Source organism: Trichomycterus rosablanca, chromosome 5 (assembly GCF_030014385.1).
Source record: "Trichomycterus rosablanca isolate fTriRos1 chromosome 5, fTriRos1.hap1, whole genome shotgun sequence".
Lineage (NCBI taxonomy): Eukaryota > Metazoa > Chordata > Actinopteri > Siluriformes > Trichomycteridae > Trichomycterus > Trichomycterus rosablanca.
The window spans coordinates 7647286-7673318 of NC_085992.1; the positions used below are offsets into that span (position 1 = coordinate 7647286).

The following is a 26033-nucleotide window of genomic DNA, read 5'->3' on the forward strand; positions in this document are numbered from 1 at the left end:
GGTGCAAGGCTCACAGTAACACTGTGGACACAGTAACACCCAGTCCATCGCAGGGAGGACACACATACACACACACACACACACACACACACACACATACATACACTCATTCTCCTATCGGGCAATTCAGTGTCTCCAGTTAACCTGACTGCATGTTGTTGGACTGTGGGAGGAAACCGGAGCTCTCAGATGAAACCCACGCAGACACGGGGAGAACATGCAAACTCCGCACAGAAAGGACCCGGACCGCCCCACCTGGGGATAGAACCCAGGACCTTCTTGTTGTGAGGCGACAGTGCTACCCACAGAGCCACCGTGCCGCTCTAAACAGAAGTCTCAAAATACAACTAAGAAAGCATAGAATGATCAGATGTACAAAACAGTTTTAACTGACAAAAGTACAGAAAATGTTTTCACTGACTGACCTACCTGTAAAAGAATAAACAAATTTAGAATTGAATGCCTGCAACACTCAAAAAAGTTGGGACAGAAGCATGTTTACCACTTTGCTACCATCACCTTTCTTTTAATTACACTTTGTAATTACTTGGAAACTGAGGATATTAATTGTTGCTAAAATAAAATGCCAGTCATACTCACTACCAAGCCCTTTTGATTTGAAAAAGGTGTCCCCTCGATGTCACACTACAATCTCAAAGTATGTCTCACTAAAATCCCAGTATATGCTGCTACATCAGTGGTAGTTTCACACATATGTAGGTCACCCATGCCACAGAAATTTTTTGGAATTCCATGTCCATTTTTCCCAAAACCAAGGTAAAACATTTCACTACAACATGTTTTCACTGTCTTTTGGTCCATCACAGATAAACTTGACAGATAAACGGCTCTAAAGGCTCAAAGGTCATGCACATTTAAAAGTGGTTTCCAGTGTTGCCCTTAACAGACTGAGATTTCTTTAGATGTACTAAATAATTTCACAATATTGAAAGATCTCAATTATTTACAATCTTGTATTGAAAAAATGTTCTTTCTGAACTGAAACACTCTCTTTTAAAGTTTGGCACAAAGAAGTGACACATGACCCATCTTTGCTTGCAAAAACAGAGCCTTTGGTGTCCCCTCTCATTATACCAGATCATACTACCCTTACCTGTTACCAATTCACCTGGTAATTGTGGAATGTTTCAAAACTGTGTAGCCTGAATATTTAAAAAAATTTTAGGGTTATTTCAGTGATATTTTCTCAGCTCATTCAGAATTTTGATTGTTGAATAATTTGTGCTGTTTTATTTTAGCACTGTTTATATTAAACCAGGCTGGAAGTAATTATGCCTGAGTGTGTCTTGTTAAATTAAATACGATTTTCAATGCAATTTGGTTAATTGCTTGACTGAGAGGGCAATTCTTTTTATTTAACAGTTGCAGCTGGTGTTGTATAACAATTTTGCTTAAACAAATAAAATGTATTAGTATACTAATGTAATGTTTTACACCTTGGTTCCATTCATGAACAAGTAGTTACTTCTTACACATTATTCATCAGTTCAAGTTTAATGACAAACACAGTCATGGGCAAATTTGTACCTTTCTTAGAACTGATTGGGCAAACAGGAGAACATACAAACTTCACACAGAAAGGACCCATACTGCTCTACTTGGGAATCAAACCCAGGATCTTCTCGCTCTGACGCAACAGTAATACTCACCGAGCCACAATGCCGCCAACAAATGAAATGATAATTTAAAAGCTTACTAGTTCAGGTAAAAAAATGTGACAAGTAAAATATATCATGGGACACTTTTTTACAACACTGTAGATAGATAAGCAGACAGACAGGCAGACGGAGAAATTTTAATTATTTAATCAATAGATATACAGTATATTATATGTATGTTATATTCAAATAGCATGACTTCTTTTGGAATATAATAAGTATAATATATATATAAGTATTATAATAAGCATTTTACTTTGAATGTCTAGAGGAAAATGTCAGTTAAATGACTGTATTGATCAGCCATTACGGAGGCTTTAATTTTCCAACATGCAGTTTAGCCGTTTATGAAAGCTGCTGATAAATGTATGAATTATATTAACTCACATTAGGTGAAGGGAAAATGTGGCTGATGTTTATAAGATAATCAATAAGTTAATAGATATAGAGAATAACATAGAATAGATAAAACCATTTGCATTTTGTTTAAAGAACATTTAAGAAACATGTCTACTAGTCCACAAGAAATGCTATCAGATTATGTTCCTTTTAAACGTATCGTCAGTCCCTTGCTGTCTTTTTTTTACTTCTGTTGGTTGTATTGCTCTTTTTTTGGTAGTTCTTGTAGTTGCTATTGGTATTATTGTTAGTTTAACATAAAAAACACAATAGTTATTAAAATTAGTAGTACTAATTAGTATTAGTATTAAACTTAATAAGACACACACAGGGTTAATTATGCAAAATACTAATTTACACCTGATTTAAATGCAACAGTCAAACCAAAATCCTCTTTGTGGAGAAATTAGTTAGTGAAGGAGTGAGTGAGTAAGTGGGTGAGTTAAAGGGCAGGTCTGTGAGAGAGCTTTGCATCTAAACATACTCCAGCTTGGGTCTCTTTAATGCAAAAATGTTTAAAAATTGTTTATTAAAGCTGCTCCAAACCCAAAACAGTTGATTTCAACCAACACATACTCAGTTTGTCCACGATGGACACAGCAATGTTCTCCAAATGCACCCAAATGCAATTATCTTTAGCACAGCTGTAGTACATAAGTGAACTTTATTTTATATAGACTCTATAATAAATAAACTAAATTCTCATGATTAAAAGCTGGTTTTAAGGCTGGCTTGTATGAAAGTTTCCTTTAAAAATACAAGTGAACCAGTTGTGCCAGTTCTAATTTTTGGCTTCCAGCAGTATTTGTCAACCTGTCAGCTGCAATGATCTATTACATAGAACAAAAACACTGTGGTCTTGTTGACTATACAAATAAGTTACAGCAGACCTAAAGTACAGGTTTTAAGGTTGCAGATTAAAATCACCAGGCTAACACATTTAAATATTTATTTTTAAGGTTACCTCAAGCTATAGTCTACATGGACTCTTGTAATACTTCCCCATCTTCTTAGTAAAAATAATGATTTACATAAAATCAAAAATCAAAATGACCTTCCTTTTAATACACTGATGATGGAAAATTTTGAGGTTCAACATTTTGCTCATTTATTTTGCCTTTATCCATTATTCTGCCCCTGTTCATGTTGTGAGAGGGTTAATCTTTATCTACGTTCTAGCAAGCAGCATTAGATGTGGTTAACATTTACTTTATTAAATACATAACTAAGTGCACTATATAATGTTTAAAGAAGTCAAAACCTAAACAAAAGTGAAGAGAAATAAAACAATAAGAAATAAATCACACCAATAATGTGTATAAAACAATTTAAGTGGATCAACGGTTTGCAGAAATACGTTTTCCGATTGACCTTAATGATCATTTCAGTAGCTGAATGCTTGATATATGAAATTTAATTGTAATGTGACATTGAGCTGATGTATTTAAATGTCAGGTGAGAGTTAAGTGTCTTAGCTTAGCAAGCGCTTTGGTCTGCATCGCTGGGGAGCTGAAAAAGTGCCACGGCCTCTTCCGTTCACACCTGAACTGCTTGTAATGAATCACCGGCCAACACAATATCCACTCCCCTGAAAGAGGGAGAGAGGCCCTTGAGCTTTAAAGCGGCATCCATCTGCACATAAGTCTCCACCTGCCACCTCGACTGCAGCGAGTAAAACAAATGCAGCGGGTCATCACTGCCAGTCGTGCTTTAAGGGCTCAACGAGAAATGACTGTACGCCCCCTTCCTCCCACTACATTGTGGACACAGCTCAATTCCAGTCCCTCTGTCCTGCCCTCTTTAACTCTCTTTTTGCTTGCTTTGTCTTTTTCTCTTTTTTTCTTTCTAGCTCTCTGCAGTGGATTCTAAACAAGAAATAACTCGCATTCAGTCAAGGACACCGACGCACATCACACACAAGAGCACACACTCCGGCACGCTCTCAATATAAATATCTCTAGTGCTCTGGATAGCTTGAAGATTTATTCTGCTGCCAAGCCAGCAGAAAATTGACTTGTTTCATGGAGGCAGGCTATTGACACACCACCGTTGGGAGAGTTAAGAAAGGAGAACAAGGGAGAGAGAGAGAAAGAGAGAGAGAGAGAGACAGAAAAAAAGAAAGGAGAACCAAGAGCAGCTCCTCTCCATTACAGGATAATGTAATCAGCAGTGTGGGAAATGGCTATGAGTAAAATGGTACAGCTGACATTTATATAAGAGGATATTGATGACATAAGCTGAGGAGGCAGGCGTCCTCCCCACCGTTCCTGTGGATTGATAAAGAAGCTCATTTAGCCAGTATATCATTCTTTCCCCAGAAGAGCTGAGGAAAACTGCTGGGCCCCGAGCGAATGCCATGGCGAGGGTAGACAGGGATAGACAGCAGATAAATAGGCTCAGATCCCAGCCTAACCTTTTCAGGCAAAGCAGTCAGGCCGACAAAACACAGCGTCCTCCCACTGCTAGTGCTCGGAGGCAACAGATTACATGGGTGATGTACAACAAGGGACTTTGATACTCTCTAATCCTGATAGCTTCTTGCTTGAATATTACAAAAGGCAGGGTTCAAAGCAGAAAGGTCTGGAGAAATCTATCTCTCCCTTTCCAGTAGCAGAGCCTAAAAGACGAGCTAGGAGCCCAGGGAAGGGGAAAAGATGGTGAGGTGAGCATGAATTTCTGCTTGTATCAGCGCTTGCAAAGGCAAGACGATAGAAGAGAGGGATATAATTTAGTCTTGGTGCAACTCAAGGCCCATGTCAACACTAAACAGGAATCCTGGATGAACATTTCAGAGGAGAGATTCTCACCCATCTAATTACACCTGCCGAGTCTGTAAAAACAAACTGCAACAGTCAAAGTCAGATTTTTTAAAAGCCTAGACAGGCTACAACTCTAGAAGGTAATGTAGTGTACCAACTTATATACACTGATCAGCCATAACAATAACACCACCTCCTAGTTTCTACACTCACTGTCCATTTTATCAGCTCCACTTACCATATAGAAGCACTTTGTAGTCCATCTATTTCTCTACATACTTTTTTAGCCTGTTTTCACCCTGTTCTTTAATGGTTAGTACCTCCACAGGACCACCACAGAGCAGGTATTATTTAGGTGGTGGATCATTCTCAGCACTGCAGTGACACTGACATGGTGGTGGTGTGTTAGTGTGTGTTGTGCTGGTATGAGTGGATCAGACACAGCAGCTCTGATTGAGTTTTTAAATAAAGTGTTTCCACTCACTGTCCACTCTATTAGACACTCCTACCTAGTTGGTCCACCTTGTAGATGTAAAGTCAGAGACGATCGCTCATCTATTGCTGCTGTTTGAGTTGGTCATCTTCGAGACCTTCATCAGTGGTCACAGGACGCTGCCCACAGGGCGCTATTGGCTGGATATTTTTGGTTGGTGGACTATTCTCAGTCCAGCAGTTACAGTGAGGTGTTTAAAAACTCCATCAGCACTGCTGTGTCTGATCCACTCATACCAGCACAACACACACTAACACACCACCACTATGTCAGTGTCACTGCAGTGCTGAGAATGAGCCACCACCTAAATAATACATGCTCTGTGGTGGTCCTGGGAGAGTCCTGACCATTGAAGAACAGCATGAAAGGGGGCTAACAAAGTATTTAGAGAAACAGATGGACTACAAAGTGTTTCTATATGGTAAGTGGAGTTGATAAAATGGACAGTGAGTGTAGAAACAAGGAGGTGGTTTTAATGTTATGGCTGATCAGTGTATATACCTATATTCTATATGCTATAGATCAAATGTTTTTGGCAGTATGTGGTCTCTGAACTTCACCATGATCACCATCACAAACCTATAACCAGTAAGCACTGTATTTATTTATTCAAACCATTACATTTCCACTAATGTGTCACTACACAGCAGAAAACCTCTTACCTGCATTAGTTCCAACATGGGTATGTGTGTTTACAGAGCGTTTAAGGAACACTAAAAGAGTTCTCTGATGTTTCCCAGCATGACACAGCAGTGCAACTGGGAAGAACAGCCCTGATGAGAGAAAGAATTAAACTCAAGACCTCAAGTCCAGGGTGTATTTTTGCTTTGCTTTTGCTTTATGTGCAGTGTTTCAGGGTGATGCAGGTCCCGCTATGACCCAAATAAACTTAAATCAAATTTTTTATGTGTCTTTTAATTCAGAAATATAGATAATTTTAAAGCAGAGAGGCCATGCAGTCATCATGTGATCAATGTATACAAAAAGCAATACTACAGTTCCCAGACTGACTTAGTGTTTATTTATTTCACCACATTTTAAAGATTTGACACCCCCACCTCCTTGATTTCTCCTTAAACTCCAAGGTTTTGATTTTCTCCACTTTTTTCTCCAAAAATGGTTTTAAGGCTTGACATTGCATTTGTATCAATTCATGCCAGTCATGTGACTATTTTCAGTCAAGCTTTTGTTCATTTAAGCTTGTGTTTATTCATTTTAGACCACTTCTTCACTTGTGAGAAATTGAGGTTTTGCTTTGCTGACTTCGATTTTGGGGTGAATTTATTATAAATGAATGTGACTTCTTTAGAAAACTATAATGAACCAGATTTACTATTAAGTGTGTTGTTTCACTGTTAGTTAATATTATTTTTACTGTTATAATTATTTTCATTATTAGTAGTATAATATTAACAACAACAACAACAACAATAATAATAACAATAATAATAATAATAAAAATAATGATAACAATAATAATAATAACAATAATAATAGCAACAATAATATTATTAATAATAATAACAATACTAACAATAATAATAATATTAATAATAAGAAGAATAATGATAACAATAATAATAATAATAAAAATAATAATATAATAATAATAATAACAATAACAACAATAATAATATTAATAATAACAATATAACAATAATAATAATAATAAATATTGTTATTATTATTATTATTATTATTATTATTGTTATGTAAGGATTGCTTTGAAGTTGGTTATATAATGGTGTATGGTCATTTAATGAATAGAACTGTCCTTAGATATAGGTTACATGGTTAACATAAACATAACATAACTTTTTCACTACAGAGAAACATAAAAAATCTGGAAAACATATATACACATTTTATAGTTTAAACAAATAAAAAGTCTTTGACATTTTTTTCTTTTGACATGAGCTTGAGTACCACCCACTTTTAAATAAATATTAATTTATCACTTAATTTAATTTGAAACATTAATTTCACCCATGCACTCCACTGACCTGCAGCATTGCTTATAAACTGTTCATATTTATGGTTATTAAACAAAGCACTTTAATAAAGAAATGAACTGATGACTCAAGACGTAAATAATTTAAATGGCTTTGTGGGTCATAACCACTGTAACAATACACATTCAATTCTTTACTATGTTTCATTCATATTTCATAGTAGTTAATAACAGAGGGCTAATCATTTACTACTACAATACACCAGTATTCAACTACATTTGTGCTTTTAAAAACATAAAATAGCCAGTATTAGTACACTTAACCTTTATACTTGAAGAAAACATGAACAAAATATGTATTTCAAGCATAAACAAAGATACTAAAACTAAATTGATAAGGGGGCTGGTAATTTAGTAAAGTATTAAATACAAATTATTATAAAAAATAATTAAAAAACATTTAGGAGGTAGTATATAAATGTTATTTGCTCTACTTTGGTTATTATAATCTTTTTGTAAGTTTTTAAGTATAAGGGAATGTGTTTTATGAGTTTATAATTTGTAGGGGAAGCTGGTAATTGTAGGGTATCTAAAGTATATTAAGTGTATAAGTACTGAAAAAAGTTTACTTACTGTTTTGCTTATTAGCAATTATACAATCATATATTATTACTATATATTATTTTCCATTTAATATATTAAAACTGATTTTATTAAGTGGAGATGAATGTTGTCCAGGCGTGGAACATTTATTTTTATTCTGTTTTAGGTCGTAAATATCTGGAGCCCTGCTGAATATCAGTGTAATGGAGGAGGAGAGTAATAGCTGCTGTAGGGAGGATGAAATTCTGAACACTACACTCCTGTTCATAAGAAGCCCGAGTCTATTACACAGCACTGTATCTCACTCAGCCAGACTTTATGATTAGTGTAGGATCAAATGTTTCTTAAACTGCCCACTGGCTGCTTTTATTCTGCTTCATGCACCAGCACCCGGACGGAAGGCCTGCAGTGCACCTTTTCCGTGACCCCAGGTTTCTTTTCGAGTGGCCGGTGCACGGTCAGAGCTCGGCTACACAAGTTTGACCTTTTGCTGTTTTTATTGTAACTCAATCAGAGCTTCAAGCCTGACACCCGAACCTAGCAAAGGGCACAACACAATCCCAGAACACCTCTAACAGCCGTGACTGCACCCCGCTCATACCCACTGCCGATCACCACACACAGATAACCCGGATTTATTACAAATTTCTGCTTCCTCTGTTTGTCTATACAATTTCCACGCTGCCAAGAGCTGACATTTTATGTTAGAATAATTACTCAGAGAAAGTCAACTGCAGTGCTCAGTTTTCACTGGAAAGTCATTAAGAGTCACCATGAAAAACCAAATAAAGTGCTACAAATGTATTTGTGTTCAATAGAGTCTGTGTTTTGGTGAAATATTTAGATGTGTGCACCACTGTGCTGTCTGGATCAGCTTGAAAGGAATAAAAGTTTATTAGGAATAGACTCACTGAAGCAGAATCCATGTGGTTCTTGTATTCAAATAGTATAAAGGTATCAAAGTTTAATGGACAGTAATAATCATGTGATTATTAATATATATGCAAACATTTAAAAGAATCTGGAACCCTCATCTCTGGCTTTAGTGTGTCTGTAGATTTGAAAGCACTGCTATTGGATAGGCTGCACTAAACATAACGGGTCATTCTGTACCCAGATATAAGAAAAGATGTAGTCTTTTTAATACACTAATGATTTTCAAAAAGAGACTAGACAGGCAACCTCAGATATAATAAAAAGCAGATAAAGATGCACTTTTATAGACTTTGATTTTATAATTCTTATTATCTTACTTTTTTTCTAATTCTTTTTTTTTACTTTGACACAATTATTAACATTTACTGTTAGTTTATTAGTTGTATTATTTATATGTTTTATTCATTTTAATTTGCTAATTGTATACTTCTTTGTTGTAATATTATTTCAGCTTTTTATCTGCTGATTTTATTATAGGGCAGTGTTAGCTCAGTGGTTAAGGTACTGGACTATTGAACTGAAGGTTGCTGGTTTAAACCCCAACACCACCAAGTTGCCATTGTTGGGCCTCTGAAAAAAGCCCCTATTTTGTATAAGGTCATAATTGTACATTGTGAGCTCATACAACTACTTACATATCACCCAATGGTTAAATATATTAATAGATTCAATATATTGTCAGGTATGATAATCCTTTATTAGTCCCACAGTGGGGAAATTCACATTGTTGCAGCATGCAGCGAAGGGACAGTAAAGCACTCAGTACAAAAGATAGACAATAAGAAGTACAGACAATAAGTACTAATATTATTATTATTATTATTATTGTTATTATTATTATTATTATTATTATAGTATTAATAAGATTTTAACATCATGTTTTACATCATGTTTAGATTCATCAGTCCACAAGGTTATATCGAATACAGTCATGCACAATTTAGTGTCTCCAATTCACCTCACCTCACAGTCTTTGGACTATGAGAGGAAACCGGAGCACCCGGAGGAAACCCACGTGGAGAACATGCAAACTCCACACAGAAAGGACCCGGACCGCCCCACCTGGGGATCAACAGGACAATGTAGACCTGATTAATAGTGTTATTAATAAAAAAAAATAGATATTATAAAAACATACGCAACCCACAAATTAGAAAGAAGATAAAAAGGGGTTAGAGTAAAAAGAGAAAATAGTTTTTAGAATATGGCAACCTTCTGCAGCCGCCTGCAACTATCAAGTTATTAGAAAAGAGAAATTAAACATGTGGTCTGCTCCAGGAAGATGTCTTCGGAGCAGCTCACACATCCCAGACTGCCAAAAAGTGCAACAACATTAATTAAAAAAAGATTTTACATTTATATTACATGATATAAATATTATAGTTCTAATTTCGATATAAAATGTTTTACTCTTTGTTTTGCTTTTTTTGTGCGTATCTGGTCACCTTTGGGGTCATTTCTGTTGAATTTTTGTTAATTCCTGAGTAGACTATATCAGGCATCAACTTTTGTCCTTTGTGGTCCAATAAAACCCTTTACAAATAAAAAAGGCTGAGCAATAGCAGTATTATATAAAACTACACACTTTGTTTAGTCCCTATGATCACACTGGGATTGTGATGGTATTTTTGAAATATTATGTTATGTGGAGGCTAAATGTGACTCTTATTGTAAAGCCTTTTGCTTGAAGACAGTAAAAAAGCATTCATCGTTACTGAACTACATTTATCACACAAAATCATCTACACTGTGATCTCTACTCAAGCTCTTTAATGAGTGCCAGCACAGTTGTGCTGTTTCAGCTATATATTATCCAGTTTCTGTCATAAGCATTTTCCCTGGGTCTAACTATACCTCCATTAACCTCCATTCTGCTCCATCTTATGATGAGAATGCATAGATCACAGTTCCTGTTTTAAGGTCAAAACCTTTCAGTGAACTAATGAAAAAAATCACTCATCAATCTGTAAATCTGCACTGCTGCTGCCATTTCACTGAAAAATAGCAGTATGTTGAAATAATCCAGCAAGGTCGGTCTATCGAATTCTCCAGGATAAAAAAGATAAATAAAAATAACAATGACAGTGTCAGACTCAGCATATGTTGTGTTAGAGGATAGACTGAATGTGTTTCTTAGTGTTGGATCAGCTGCTGGATGGAGGCCTCAGGTTTAGTCCTGACTGATAATATGGGTACGAGCTGTGTGCTGCTCTGACCTCTCTGTTGGCTTTGTGGCTCAGACACACAGTAAGGTCAACGGCTTACACCAGATCAAACACACAGATGGGCTTGGTGAGAAAACGAACTGCCGCAGTCTAGACTTAGTCACTGTAACAGATCTCTAACTCTCTCTGTTTGTCTAAATGGTAATCACAACTTGTGATTTGGTTCATCTGACCCCTATTAACCTTTGGACACAGCTTTGGACTATGCTGACACTCAGGGACTTTCACTAAACACAGTTTAATGCTACATGGCTAAATTTCAGCACTATTGCACCATCTTGTATTACTACAGCATGTTGCTAATAGTGATTTTCTGTTAGCAAGACTACTAAAGTTACATTTCTTTGAAATAACCAAACGGGCCAATTTTACAACAAAAAAATACTATGGGATGTTGATTGTCTCAGGTATGTTAGTAAGCAGTGGATTGAAGTGGTGGGGTGGACCATAAATACTAATTTGTCTTACCTATTTTTGAACTCTTGTTAAATTTTCTTTTATTAGGAAAAATAATAAAATTCAATTTAACTGTAAAACAGTGATAAAACTACATTAAATCTTAATACATTAGATAAACTTATCTATTTATAAATTGTGCATTGTAATTATTTATTTATATTTATAAATTTATATCATTTTACATGTTTTTGGTACATATAGTAATTCTTTAATCAGCATTAAAACCACCTCCTTGTTTCTACACTCACTGTCCATTTTATCAGCTCCACTTATCATATAGGAGCACTTTGTAGTTCTACAATTACTGACTGTAGTCCATCTGTTTCTCTGCATGCTTTGTTAGCCCCCTTTCACGCTATTCTTAAATGGTCAGGACTCTCCCAGGACCACTACAGAGTAAATATTATTTAGATGGTGGATCATTCTCAGCACTGCAGTGACACTGACATGGTGGTGGTGTGTTAGTGTGCTGGTGTGAGTGGATCAGACACAGCAGTGCTGATGGAGTTTTTAAACACCTCACTGTCACTGCTGGACACCAGCAACCAAATATATCCAGCCAACAGCACCCTGTGGGCAGCGTCCTGTGACCACTGATGAAGGTCTAGAAGATGACCAACTCAAACAGCAGCAATAGATGAGCGACAGTCTCTGACTTTACATCTACAAGGTGGACCAACTAGGCAGGAGTGTCTAATAGAGTGGACAGTGAGTGGACACGGTATTTAAAAACTCCAGCAGCGCTGCAGTGTCTGATCCACTCATACCAGCACAACACACACTAACACACCACCACCATGTCAGTGTCACTGCAGTGCTGAGAACGATCCACCACCCAAATAATACCTACTCTGTAGTGGTCCTGTGTGGTGAAAGCACGCTAAAAAAGTATGTAGAGAAATAGATGGACTATAGTCAGTAATTGTAGAACTTCAAAGTGCTTCTATATGGTAAGTGGAGCTGATATAATGGACAGTGAGTGTAGAAACAAGGAGGTGGTTTTAATGTTATGGCTGATCGGTGTATGTGACTCATTGTTTGTATGCTTTTGTGCATCATTATGTTTAAAAATTTGGCTTGGAATAGATATTATGTTCTTACAAAACATGTAAAAGCTTATATTAGGTTTTTTTTTTTAATTATTAATTTTGGTCCCTTTGTGGCATGTCACTTTTTTACATATTACTGTAAAAAATAAAAGCAAAACCCTTAATTTATGTGTTATAACTAGTTGAGTTTGAAATAGCATTGTGCTTATGCTGTAAACATGTAGGTTACTTTAATGGGGCAGGTCGTGCCCTGCTACTGAGGTGCCAGGTTTAGCCCTGCACCTGCAAAAATACTACAGGTAACAAGTAACACAAACATCTACAGCCCACAACATAGAAAGGGGATAGAAAAGAGATAGAGAAAGAAGGGATAGTGGTTGTCACAATCTGGCAACCTTCTGAAGTTCTTGGAAAAAGAGTAAAGAAATGAAACCTAGAAACCCAGCGTGGATCCAAACATGGGGCCTGTTCCAGAAAGAAGCTCTCTGGGGCAGCTCGCACATCCAGGGCGGCTCTATCATTGGTGAACGTGCAGTCTGGGAAATGTAGTAAACATTATGTACAATTATTGCAGTAATACCCAACTACCACTAAGATAAAATAGGTTATTTTTATCTTAACATTTGTTTGGTGCTGAGGATTATTGACCACAAGACTACTTGTGACCAGTTCCCTCAGTATTTACCACAATGCCATATGGCATCATTTGACACCTCAAGTGTCTTGAGTTCGGATTAACCAGACAAATACTGTCACGTACTAATAGCTACGGATATCAAGGCAAGTTCCTCATTTCAACACAAAAGCCATGCAGCACTTGACTAATATTTGTGACACACAACAGGTGCTGAATGTTACCATCAGTCCATAAGAACAACAACAGGTTTTAATCGCACACACACACACACACACACACACACACACACACACACACACACACACACACATCAGAGACATTCCTATGGCTTCAGTATTGTGCAGAAAAAAATGACTTACACTACACAGTGGCCACAAAATTCTCCTATAAATGCTGTGTACTGATGTATTCCCCAGCATGTGACCATATGGCTCAGTGTAATTAGAAAATATAGCACATAAACATAAATACTTCCTACTGCCTATTCAAGCCATTCATAAGTCCTTATAAATTCCACCAGTCAAGTCACATAAAATCATGAAGTCTAAACTCCAGAGGTGACAGTAGCTAGCATCTCATTTGTCTCTCCATAAATCGTTAAATATGAAATAGATACTATAAGACCTGCACAGACCTGTAAGGAAACCAAAGTGTAAAAGAATCGTAACCACAGCAAGAGAGGATTAGCAGGGGTCAGAGGACACCGAGGCAGATTTCCAACACCAATGCAGAACTCTGAACACAAGTTCATAGGTATATATTAAATACATAAAAAGTAGCAAAGTAGCAGAAAATCTACCCACCTCAACTTCTTTTTTACTTACATTATTCAAGCATTGTTCTCACAGGGGCAATCTGGAGCTTATATTCACTAATTGATCAAATCCACTGGTGAGCTAAATAGTTTTTTTTAATTATAGACCATGATGATGCATTGAATTAATTTCTCTCTGGCTTTGCGGGACGCTTAATTCTGAGGCAACCCAACTGGTTCAAGCTTCTGCTTCTCAAACAAGTGACAAAATATTTAAATAGCATAGCTAGACCTGGAAAGGCATTCATTCTCCTGACCAGTTCATTAATGCTATATTAGATCTTGCTATAATAATAATAATGATAATAATTATAATACTAATGATAATAATTAGTATTATTATTTGTATAATAAGACCAATAATAATAATAATGAGTATGATTACTGAGTATGACTACATAAGTAGTTTATTCACAGAAAATCAGCTGAAATCGAGTAAGCAAGTTTTAGCTCTATAAATAGGCGGTTCTTAAACACAAATTTTTTAAATACGTTGAATAAATTAAGCAAGTGGCATCTTTTATCAATCAGTTTCTGGCTGACATAAGGTTATACAAACCCTGGTAAGTCAATAAATGTATTTACATGACTGGATTAAAATTATGACAATAACTTAAGTACTGGGTTAACATTCACTTTACAGTCTGGTGACTTAGTAAAGCTTTTTTTAATCTAGTGGGCACTTAAAATTGAAGTATTTTACTGACCAAGTTGCTCTTATTTGATTATTTTATTAGGGCAGGGGTAGATCAGTGGTTAAGGTACTAGACTAATAATTAGAAGGTTGCCGGTTCAAGCCCCACCACCACTGTTGCCACTGGCCCTTAACCCTCAATTGCTCAAAGTTGTGTTCAGTCATAATTGTAAGTCGCTTTGGATAAAAGCGTCTGCTAAATGCTGAAAATGTAAATATTAAATTTCATTTAAAGCCTCAGACAACCAGCCGCAACCTGTTTTTGCATTTCGATCATTATAATTATTATAATATTTTTAATCAACATTGTTTAATAATAATATAAAATTATTTTAATAGTTGTTTGTTCAATCATGTAAAACATGCACTTATAATGTTAGAAACTCACTCTGGCTGCTGGAGCCTATCCCAGCTTTTTAATGGGTGTAAGGCACACAGTAACCCTGGACGGGGTGCCAGTCCATCGCAGGGCAGACACACATACACACACCCATTCACCTACAGGGCAATTCAGTGTCTCCAATTAACCTGACTGCATGTTTTTGGACTGTGGGAGGAAACAGCTCCCTGAGGAAACCCACGCAGACACGGGGAGAACATGCAAACTCCAAACAGAAAGGACCCGGACAGCCCCACCTGGGGATCAAACCCAGGACCTTCTTGCTGTGAGGTGACAGTGCACTAGATAGTGTATCACCAAAACACCATTCACAGTTTTGTACAGCTTTTCTAGTCCTGCTAAGAACTACGTAAAACTTTATAAATCCGCAGCATAGTGCAAGTCAGCAGTTGTTTCCTCAAACGTGTCCTGGTGTTGCTGGTGATCAAAATACATATAGTAATGTACGTGCTGATTTTAGAACATGCATGGCAGTCTTTAAGCTGATGGTATTCAGTCTCACTGGACTGTGGACAGTTTCTCCAACGTTCAAGCAGATATCATTTATAATATACCTTTTTTGTTGTGATTCTTGAATTACATACGATCGTCTGGATAATTTTTGTCCTCAGCTTAAGGTGACAGTTGACAAAATTGACAAAAGTGCAAGGTGCTTCATGTATTTTGTAATGGGTTTTCTAAACCCTATTAGCTTTTTATATGGGCGCAGAGAAGTCAATCATACAGCCATGACACAGCTCATTCAAGTCTGTTGATGTCAAAAAGATTACAACATTTTATTTTGTACCTTTATGCCACAGATACTCCTTCATAACTTTGCATAATTAGGCAGCAGAAGTATTGTATCTAAGTAAAACAATCAGTCAGTGTCTTCCTAATCAGACTTTAACCTACTGGTGTTACTGCAGCATCACACAGATCAAGCCTGGCAGCAAATGTATTGAATTATTGCCCTTTCTATATTTGCCAAGCACTTTGCCATGGATCCATATCCTTAGGCTTTATCTCTCTCTCTCCTTTCTCTCTTTCTATCTCTGGCACTCCTAAAACTTATATTTATAACATTATTTCACCTCCTTAGCATATTTATGAGAGAAAACCTTGTGGGGATTTTTCTTTCTTTTTTATGAAACAACTCAGAGTAAAAGAGTGAGTCTCACTGCCCCAAACCAGGGATCGAGCCTTGGCAAAGCTGTTTCTCCTTCTCTTCATTCATTAACCCAGATTTAGCAGTGACTTTCTGCTCCACGCTGCCATCAACACTTAGACTCAAACTCTGCATTAACTATTCAGATGAATCTGACGTGTGGCTGTTCCTCTCCGTACCCCAAGCCATGTCATTATCCTGTCTCTCAGCCACAGATCGGCCCCTCTCTAATAACGGGCTTTGTGAATTATTCAGGCCTAGTTAGGCACGGATCTCAGCCTGACGCACCGAGCACATCATGAAGTCCATCCATCTCGGTGCTGAATAATGGCTACCACAAAACTCACCAGCCTCAGAGTCCTTAATCATGCCGCCGGTTCTAGTACAGCACCAAAAAATTAATGCAGCCATTGTTCTGCCATTGAACAAAGAGATTTTGGAACAAAAGGCTTTGTTTTTATAATGCTGTTACTTCTCTTGAGACAATAAACACAGCACAGCGGAAATAATACGTCTTTTTTTAATAATCAGGATTGGTGGAATAGATGTTATTTTTCTTAAATGCATTAAAATAAACTGAATTTTAGCTTCTTTATTATTAAAACACATTTTGTCTGCATATTTCCAAGAAGCACTTTACACCAGGTTACATTCATCCATCTTATTCTAATCATTCACAATATAATAAACTGAAATATACTCTGCATCGAGCTAAATCAATCACATCAAATGTGTCTGCAGCTACAATACAATGTGAGTTAGGTACTGTTAATGCTGTTATATGAGCATATCAAGTAGTATCTCGCCTTCCCAGCTGCTTTTCACTTTATCTGTAAGTCATCTATTCATATGAGCTAGGGCTCCCAAAATTTCTTCGACACATGATACAGGACCGCTGAAGGTACCATAAAGGTTTATGAATGCAGACAACGAGCTGCTCGGAACAAACATGGCAACTCAAGTCTTTTGTCAGTGAGCGTTGGGGCTTTACAGTCATTACGAGGCTAATTAACAGGCACAATTATTTTGTAGGAAAGCTCATCAAAGAAATGATGTTGAGATGGAAGCTAAAACAATTGTTTTCTAAATCAATGAATATGCCATTAACATCTAGTAAATTAAGTAATCTCTTTCCATCACCCCATCCAAAAAAAACTAAACGCTGTAGCGTGCACCAAAACAGAGCAAGAAAACAAGTCGAGTGAATTTAAAATGACATTAATAGAATATAATTATTGTTATGTTTGGATTAAAAACACAATGGTGTGAACAGTAGCTTCTAAATCCGTTCTTTTGAGAACTGGGGATATTTTTAGTCATTCAAACCCAAATGTATTTTTGTGTTTTGGATCCTGATTCTTCTGTATAACACAATTACTCACTAATCCACTCACTGATAGATACAAAGAATTAGAGACTTAATCGTTTATCCAAGTTCTGCAAATCATCGTCTAGCTGATTTTTATTTATTAATTTATTTTTAATGCAAATATCAGAACAGCACTGATGCTTCTTTTGATTAGTTTACATTTACATTTTCGGTATTTAGCAGACGCCTTTATCCAAAGCAACTTACATTACAGTTACAGTATACAGTTTGAGCAATTGAGGGTTAATGGTCTTGCTCAGGGGCAAAACAGCAGCAACCTGGCAGTGGTGTGGCTTGGACCAGTGACCTTCTGATTACTAGTCCAGTACCTTAACCACTAGGCTACGGCTTCCCTATTAGTTGTTGTCCTCAGTCTCTTGTATTGTGGAGTCAACAACGACCTTATCTGAAACTAGAGCAGCTGTGATTCTTTATGTGAAGTATTGAGAATGTTTGTGACCTAATTGACCTTATTTTTTTCCTTTGGTAACTGTGCTCCCAGCTCCCTTGAGATCATTGACAAGCTCCTCCCGTGTAATTCTGGACTGACCTCACCTTTCTTAGAATCATTCTTACCCCACCAGGTGAGATCTTGCATGGAGCTCCAGAGTGAGGGTGATTGACTGTGATCTTGTATTTCTTCCATTTTCGAATTATCGCAACAGTGGTCTCTTTCTCACCAAGCTTCTTGCTGATGGTCTTGTAGCCCATTCCAGCCTTGTGCAGGTCTACAATCTTGTCCCTGACGTCCTTTGATAGCTCTTTGGTCTTGCCCATGGTGGTCGAGAGATTTGAACGGAAGAAACTGATTCTGTGACAGGAGTCTAATTTGTGTGCCTCATGGGCACATAACCGGTCTGTGGGGGTCAGAATTCTTGCTAGTTGGTAGGGGATCAAATACTTATTTCCCTTAATTAAATACAAATTAATTTATAACTTTTATTTAATGTTTTTTTTCTGGATTTTTTGTTGATATTCTGTCTCTCTCTGTTAAAATAAACCTTCCATAAAAATTATAGACTGTTCAAGTCTTTGTAAGGGGGTAAACTTACAAAATCAGCAGGGGATCAAATACTTATTTCCCCCACTGTACATCTACAAGGTGGACCAACTAGGAGTGTCTAATAGAGTGGACAGTGAGTGGACACGGTATTTAAAAACTCCAGCAGCGCTGCAGTGTCTGATCCACTCATACCAGCACAACACACACTAACACACCACCACTATGTCAGTGTCACTGCAGTGCTGAGAACGATCCACCACCTAAATAATACCTGCTCTGTGGTGGTCCTGTGGGGGTCCTGACCATTGAAGAACAGAGTGAAAGGGGGCTAACAAAGCATGCAGAGAAACAGATGGACTACAGTCAGTAATTGTAGAACTACAAAGTGCTCCTATATGGTAAGTGGAGCTGATAAAATGGACAGTGAGTGTAGAAACAAGGAGGTGGTTTTAATGTTATGGCTGATCGGTGTATATTTGAACAATTGATTGGAAATCTGGAATTTCATTTGATCACGACAGTATTTCTGGAGATACTTAGGTGACTGCATAACGTAATGGTGGTGTTTCAGATTGGGTGAGATTTACTGTATACTCTCAAACTTGCTGGCCAAATTGTTTAATTAGCTAAATTTTGGAATCAAGATTATGAGTAACCAAGTGCACAGTTTATTTCTACACAAGTAAAAGGCGTGTCGGTTATATTTTATTAAATGTGTTGTTTTACTCAAGTTCCATTTATTCAATATTCCATTTTATTTACCAAAGCAAATTATTATCCACTTTGAAAAGAAGCAGGTTTTTCTTACAACACTCTTTGGTTTTGGCTGTGCTAGGTTTCTCTAGCTGGCAGTTATTACTAAATTTGGCAGCACCATGTGATACAGGAAAGTAGCAACAGATGAATCAAACACTCCTGTGGGAAGCACACCTGATCCTAGTGAGCATGTCGACATTTTCCACTTGAGTGCTTTTCAATCCCAAATCCACAGAGATAAAGAGCGTGGCGTATCCCTCGTTCCAACTGAGATCTTAATTAATTAGCTCTGCTTGAAGCATTAATAGAATATTGGTATGAATTTCATGTCACCAGTCAGACAAAACCATAAACTATGCAGTGTATGTGAGGTTTGTGATGCTTCTTTAAAAATATACTACTGTGATATGCCAACAGTACTATTTATTTTTATAGTAACTATTATGTTTTACCTTAAAATATTAATACCCACTAAAAGGCACAAATATAATAATATTTTAATAATATTTTAGTATATAACAGAACTACTCGTCACATATAAACACCCATGATACAATTTTAATGCATGAAATCGTATATTTTTAACCCTTCAGCTTTGCATTTGTACTATATATATAATATATACAGTAATAGAACAACAAATTAATTTGTTATTTATTTATTAATTTCAAAATTTATTAATAAACATATTTTGTGAATATTTATTTAATTATTAATTAAATTAAATATTATTAAAAATTTATAAATAATTCTATTCATTGTTTATTTTACCACCGCTTTATCCTAGTCAGGGTCACAGTGGGTGTGATACATTGGGCAGAGGTTAGAAAACACCCCAGACTGAATCCAGTCCATCACATCACACACACATACACATTTACACACACACACACACACACTCATGTCTTTTGGAGCAGTTGGAGGAATCCACACGAACACAGGGAGAACATGCAAACTCCACACAGCTCCAAACTCCAAGGACCCCAGTACTCTTGGTAAGGGATTGGAACCCAGGCCCTTTTTTGTCTTGTGGCCACCATGCTGCCCTTAACACTTATTTAATAATCATTTATTATCCATAGTCATCATCCTAATTTTGAAGTGTCAAGGTCACACTGACATTTTTAAAAATTATTCAACTGAAATAAAAGATTGATTTTCATTCTTTATATTGTGTCCAACACATTTCTCTGGGAGGCTCTTTAATATGTGGGCAGCAGTGTGACTTCAACTTAATACAGTCTAATCACAACTCAACATGCACAAGCAGTTAATTCTTTCATTTCTTTTTGGTTTCTGGTGCCTGTCTAGTAGTATTAGGTTTAGATATAAGCATCAAAACTAATCTACACAAAATGGGCAGAATTATGTGGACACCCATTTAAATTATTGAGATCAGGTGTTCATTCGATTTTTTAATATATGCTTTCAGCATTGGTGTAAAGGACTTTAGTGGCCTGCACAGAGCCATGATCTCAACCTTATTAAACATCTGGGGAATAAATTAGAATGTTAATTGCAAACCAGGACTCAAATGCCTGGCCTCAAAATTCTATTTTTTGACTGAATGGGCACAAGTTCCCACACATACTTCAAAAATAGTGGACATGTGTAGGTTGTTGTAGCCACAAATGAAAGGTTGTCATATTAAATCATATGGTTTTGGAACAGCATGTTTATCAAGATTATGGTCAGTAGACTTATTTTTAGCCATGCAGTGTAAATTAAAAAAAAGTATAAGGAAATACTCCGCAAATATCGCAATATGCTTGTGTGTATGTGTGTGTGTGTGCCCATAAGTGTGTGTGTGTGTGTGTGTACACAAATGGGAGAGTAATCTCCGCCACTTTGCGCCAGCAGGTGCAAGCTGCTGGTCTCAGCATTTCCTCCCGACTGAGACTCACTTTCTGAAGGAAAATACTTCAAAGCCTCCGCATCGAATTGCACTACACGCATTTTCTAACACCAAGAAGCCATTCTAAGGTAAATGAAACATGCACAACCACCTGCCTCACACAAACAGACCACACAGTCTTCAAAAGCACAACTGTGACCGCGAGTGAGAACCAGAATAAACCTTTAAACATGGCGGGCATGACTCGATAATCAAACACTGAATTTGTTCCGCTCTGGTGTAATTAAACTAATCACTTTCTCATAATATCTGTACATATATTACATACACCAATCAGCCATAACATTTAAACCACCTCCTTCTTTCTACACTCACTGTCCATTTTATCAGCTCCACTTACCATATAGAAGCACTTTGTAGTTCTACAATTACTGAATGTAGTCCATCTGTTTCTCTTTATGCTTTGTTAGCCCCCATTTCATGCTGTTCTTCAATGGTCAGGATCAGGACCACTACAGAGTAGGTATTATTTAGGTGGGGGATCATTCTCAGCACTGCAGTGACACTGACATGGTGGTGGTGTGTTTGTGTGTGTTGTGCTGGTATGAGTGGATAAAACACAGCAGCGCTGCTGGTGTTTTAAAACAATGCTTACTGTCACTACTGGACTGAGAATAGTCCACCAACCAAAATTATATCCAGCCAACAGCGCCCTGTGACCTGTGATGAAGGTCTTGAAGATGACCAACTCAAAAAGCAGCAATAGATGAGCGATCGTCTCTGACTTTACATGTACAAGGTAGACAAAACTAGGTAGGAGTGTCTAATGGAGTGGACAGTGAGTGGACACGGTATTTAAAAACTCCAGCAGCACTGCTGTGTCTGATTTACTCAACACACAACACACACTAACACATCACCACAATGTCATTGTCACTACAGTGCTGAGAATGATCCACCACCTAAATAATACCTGCACTGTGGTGGTCCTATGGGGGTTCTGACCATTGAAGAACAGGCTAAAACAGTATGCAGAGAAACAGATGGACGGACTACAGTCAGTAATTGTAGAACTACAAAGTGCTTCTATATGGTAAGTGGAGCTGATAAAATGGACAGTGAGTGTAGAAACAAGGAGGTGGTTTTAATGTTACGGCTGATCAGTGTATAGTGTATGTTTACAGGTAAACATCAGAAATTTGTTAGGATGAAAAGTGCATCTATATGTGTGCATACACACACACACTTAGTTAAACCACCACATACACACCCATTAGCCATTAGTTGCATAAAACCCTCTGCGAATGCAGAATAAGGGATAAACAGGTGACATAAGTGCTGACTGTGTTCCCAAGGACATGGAATACTGCATAGCGTACTCAAAGAGGTAAAGCAGCGCTCCTAATTACACAACTGCAGGATAATGTGATGGCTTTCATTTAAAGTGTTGCTTAGCTGATTTTAACTCCAGGTGCACAGCCTGCATTTACTCATCACAGTTTGCTACGGATTACATTTACAGGAATGCAGCTGCAAATGCAAAAAAGTGAACAAGTACGAGATATTCTTTAGAGAGAACAAGATGTAAACGAACACCTAAGCTAAAAGTGAAGCAAAAGGGTTTGTACAGATTGAGATTGCTGTAAAGCAGATAAAAAAAAAAAAAACATATAACCCTGAATCAAAAAAATAAAAAGTTCTTTACACAGAGTTCCTTACAGTTACTTTGACTTTTATTTGATTGCAGACAGTTTGAACCCAAAATATTTCATGTTTTATCTGCTCAACTTCATTTCACTTGTAAATATACATCCATTCCTGCATTTCAGGCCTGCAACACATTTCAAAAAAAGTTGGGACGGGGGCAGTTTAGACTTATCTCCAGACTTATATCACCAACAAGTCCAAAAGCCAGGGTCTGTCATGGTATGGGGTGTGTCAGTGCCCTTGGCAAAGGTCATTTACACTTCTGTGATGGCAGCATCAATGCAGAAAAGTACATTGAGATCTTAGAGCAACATGTGCTGCCTTCAAGACGTCATCTTTTCCAGGGATGTCCATGCATTTTTCAACAAGACAATGCAAAACCCATTACAAACCCATTGCTGCACACATTACAAAGGCATGGCTGCGGATAAAGGGGATACGGGTACTGGATTGGCCTGCCTGCAGTTGTAACAGGTGTTATTATTTTTTATTTTTTCACTCAAAATCTTCATGTTCTAGCCTTTGTCATTTTTTTATTTCAATTGTTGTAACAGAAATGTATTGTATGTAATGTATTTTATATGTTTTTTTGTTATTGATGTATTTAAATTTATTTGCCTCTTGGAGGTGGGGTCGTTACGTAATCGATTGCGACAGGCCATCTTTCTTTAGTCGGACTGGAGAGCGACTGAAGTGAGCTCGGTTAGACTTAAGTTCTTTTATAAAAGCAAGATTAAACCATTAAATACCATGTAAACAGTTATCAAAGTTATCAAATATGAAGTGAAATGTTATTGTTATTTATTTACTGGATGTGTTATGTATTATGTATTTTCGTAAAATTACCAAAAATTACAGCTGCTTTGTACGGTGCCAACCCTCCCCCCTTTTCCCGCTTTTTCTATGTTGTTTTTGGGTACAGGCTAATTCAGGTGGGCACAAGGCATACGTGGGTTCTCACTGGTTTTCTTTTTCTTGTATACATCCAGATTCACCTTGTCTGATCAATAAATACATGTCTGGTACCGGCATTAGACATAAAAACTGTACCATTTCGGGGTCGCGGACCAGAATGATCCACTGTGGCGACTCCTAAATACAAGAGCAGCCATATTTACACTGGTGTACAATTTATACATTTTACTGCTGTCACATAAGTAATTTGCTGTCAATCATACACATTTATGCTTCACATTATAAATGAGTAACCCTCAGTGTCTGCTAACTTTATTTACACTAACAAACAAGTACACATGTAAAGCACAAGTACATCAATTACAAAAAAGTTCCTTCAACTTGAGACAGAAAAAAACGCACCACTGATCTGCCTTGCAGTTATCCACCAAAAATAGCCTAATACTCTGTTATCCTGACCACCCAGTCCTCACCAAGCTTTGGATGTGGTATTACATTTCACAGCTGACAGTTCAAGAACATTTTCATGTACAAACTACAAATAATCCATACATAATTAGCATGTATTTGAGTAATCAGAAACCACTGAGTTTATATTTTATTTAATTTCATTTTTATGATCATTTTATCCTGCTCAAGGTCACAGTGGGTTTGGCTTTCAGGGAATATAAAGCAGGCCTCGGCCACTCAAGGACATAGCCAAGACAATAAACTATAGTAACACTGGGGATTTGAAGTATGCCACCTGAGTACCCAGGATGTATATATAAGAAATTAGATAATCCGAATATTAGCAGCCTCAATAGATAGATAGATAGATAGATAGATAGATAGATAGATAGATAGATAGATAGATAGATAGATAGATAGATAGATAGATAGATAGATAGATAGATAGATAGATAGATAGATTCTTCCAGGAGCTTACTGTCCCTGCTGGACTGAGAATAGTCCACCAACCAAGAATATCCAGCCAACAGCGCCCCGTGGACAGCGTCCTGTGACCACTGATAAAGTTCTAGAAGTTGACCAACTCAAACAGCAGCAATAGATGAGCGATCGTCTCTGACTTTACATCTACAAGGTGGACCAACTAGGTAGGAGTGTCTAATAGAGTGGACAGTGAGTGGACACGGTATTTAAAAACTCCAGCAGCGCTGCTGTGTCTGATCCACTCATACCAGCACAACACACAAACACACCACCACCATGTCAGTGTCACTGCAGTGCTGAGAATGATCCACCACCTAAATAATACCTGCTCTGTGGTGGTCCTGTGGGGGTCCAGACCATTGAAGAACAGCATGAAAGGGGGGTAAAAAAGTATGTAGAGAAACAGATGTACTACAGACAGTAATTGTAGAACTACAAAGTGCTTCTATATGGTAAGTGGAGCTGATAAAATAGACAGTGAGTGTAGAAACAAGGAGGTGGTTTTAATGTTATGGCTGATCAGTGTATAATATAATAAACTATTATGAAAGTGTCATGTGAAATATTAATAAATGTGCATGTAGAATTAGTGTTAACTTGCTATACATTAAGAACTATTAATCTGTTTAGGACAGAGGTAATAAAACACTGGACGTTCACCTCAGGATCTCAAACTTTGCTACTTGGCGCAGGAAATCTTCACTTTGCTAATGATATATTAACAACATGTGAATCATAGCTTATAATATTATTGATAATGCTTGTAAAAGATGATTAGTAGGAATTACAGAGAGGACACCTACTGCCATTTGTCTGGCTTTAATGAAGCAGATACCAGTCAGTCCTCACACTCTGAACTCGGCTTCTTGGTTTGCTGCTTTTCCTCTGGTTGTCATTTGAGGTTAATGACTGCAGCAACACTGGTAAATATTTATTTTGGAGTTTTTATGGGTGCATGCTGCAAATAATGCTGCCCTCTGCACCGTGTCTGTTTAATCAAAAGAGGGTTTCGGTTTACACCACATATCTCAACACTAAAATGTGTTTTAATTACATATTAATTACACTAAAGGGTGTTTAAATCTTATAATACCCATGGCAGGGTTACCATGGCTAATGTTGTCAGGATTTCAATGAGCGATACAACACTTTAGACTGCCTAGCTCCAGCACTCAAACTACCTATTGGGTTCAATGCTGGGGCCATATGACGAGTCTCATATACAAAACTATGGGCGGCACTGTGGCTAA

At 37.1% G+C, this 26033-nt stretch overlaps 1 long non-coding RNA gene across 1 annotated transcript in view; it reads right to left on the bottom strand.

The window, feature by feature from the left end:
* Positions 1 to 25663, bottom strand: part of LOC134314248 (uncharacterized) — a 34145-nt gene extending 8482 nt beyond the window's left edge. The window contains exon 1 of the long non-coding RNA XR_010012358.1: positions 25587 to 25663. This is a non-coding gene — a long non-coding RNA (uncharacterized LOC134314248). The remainder of the gene's footprint in view (positions 1 to 25586) is intronic.
* Between the last annotated feature and the right edge of the window lie 370 nt (positions 25664 to 26033).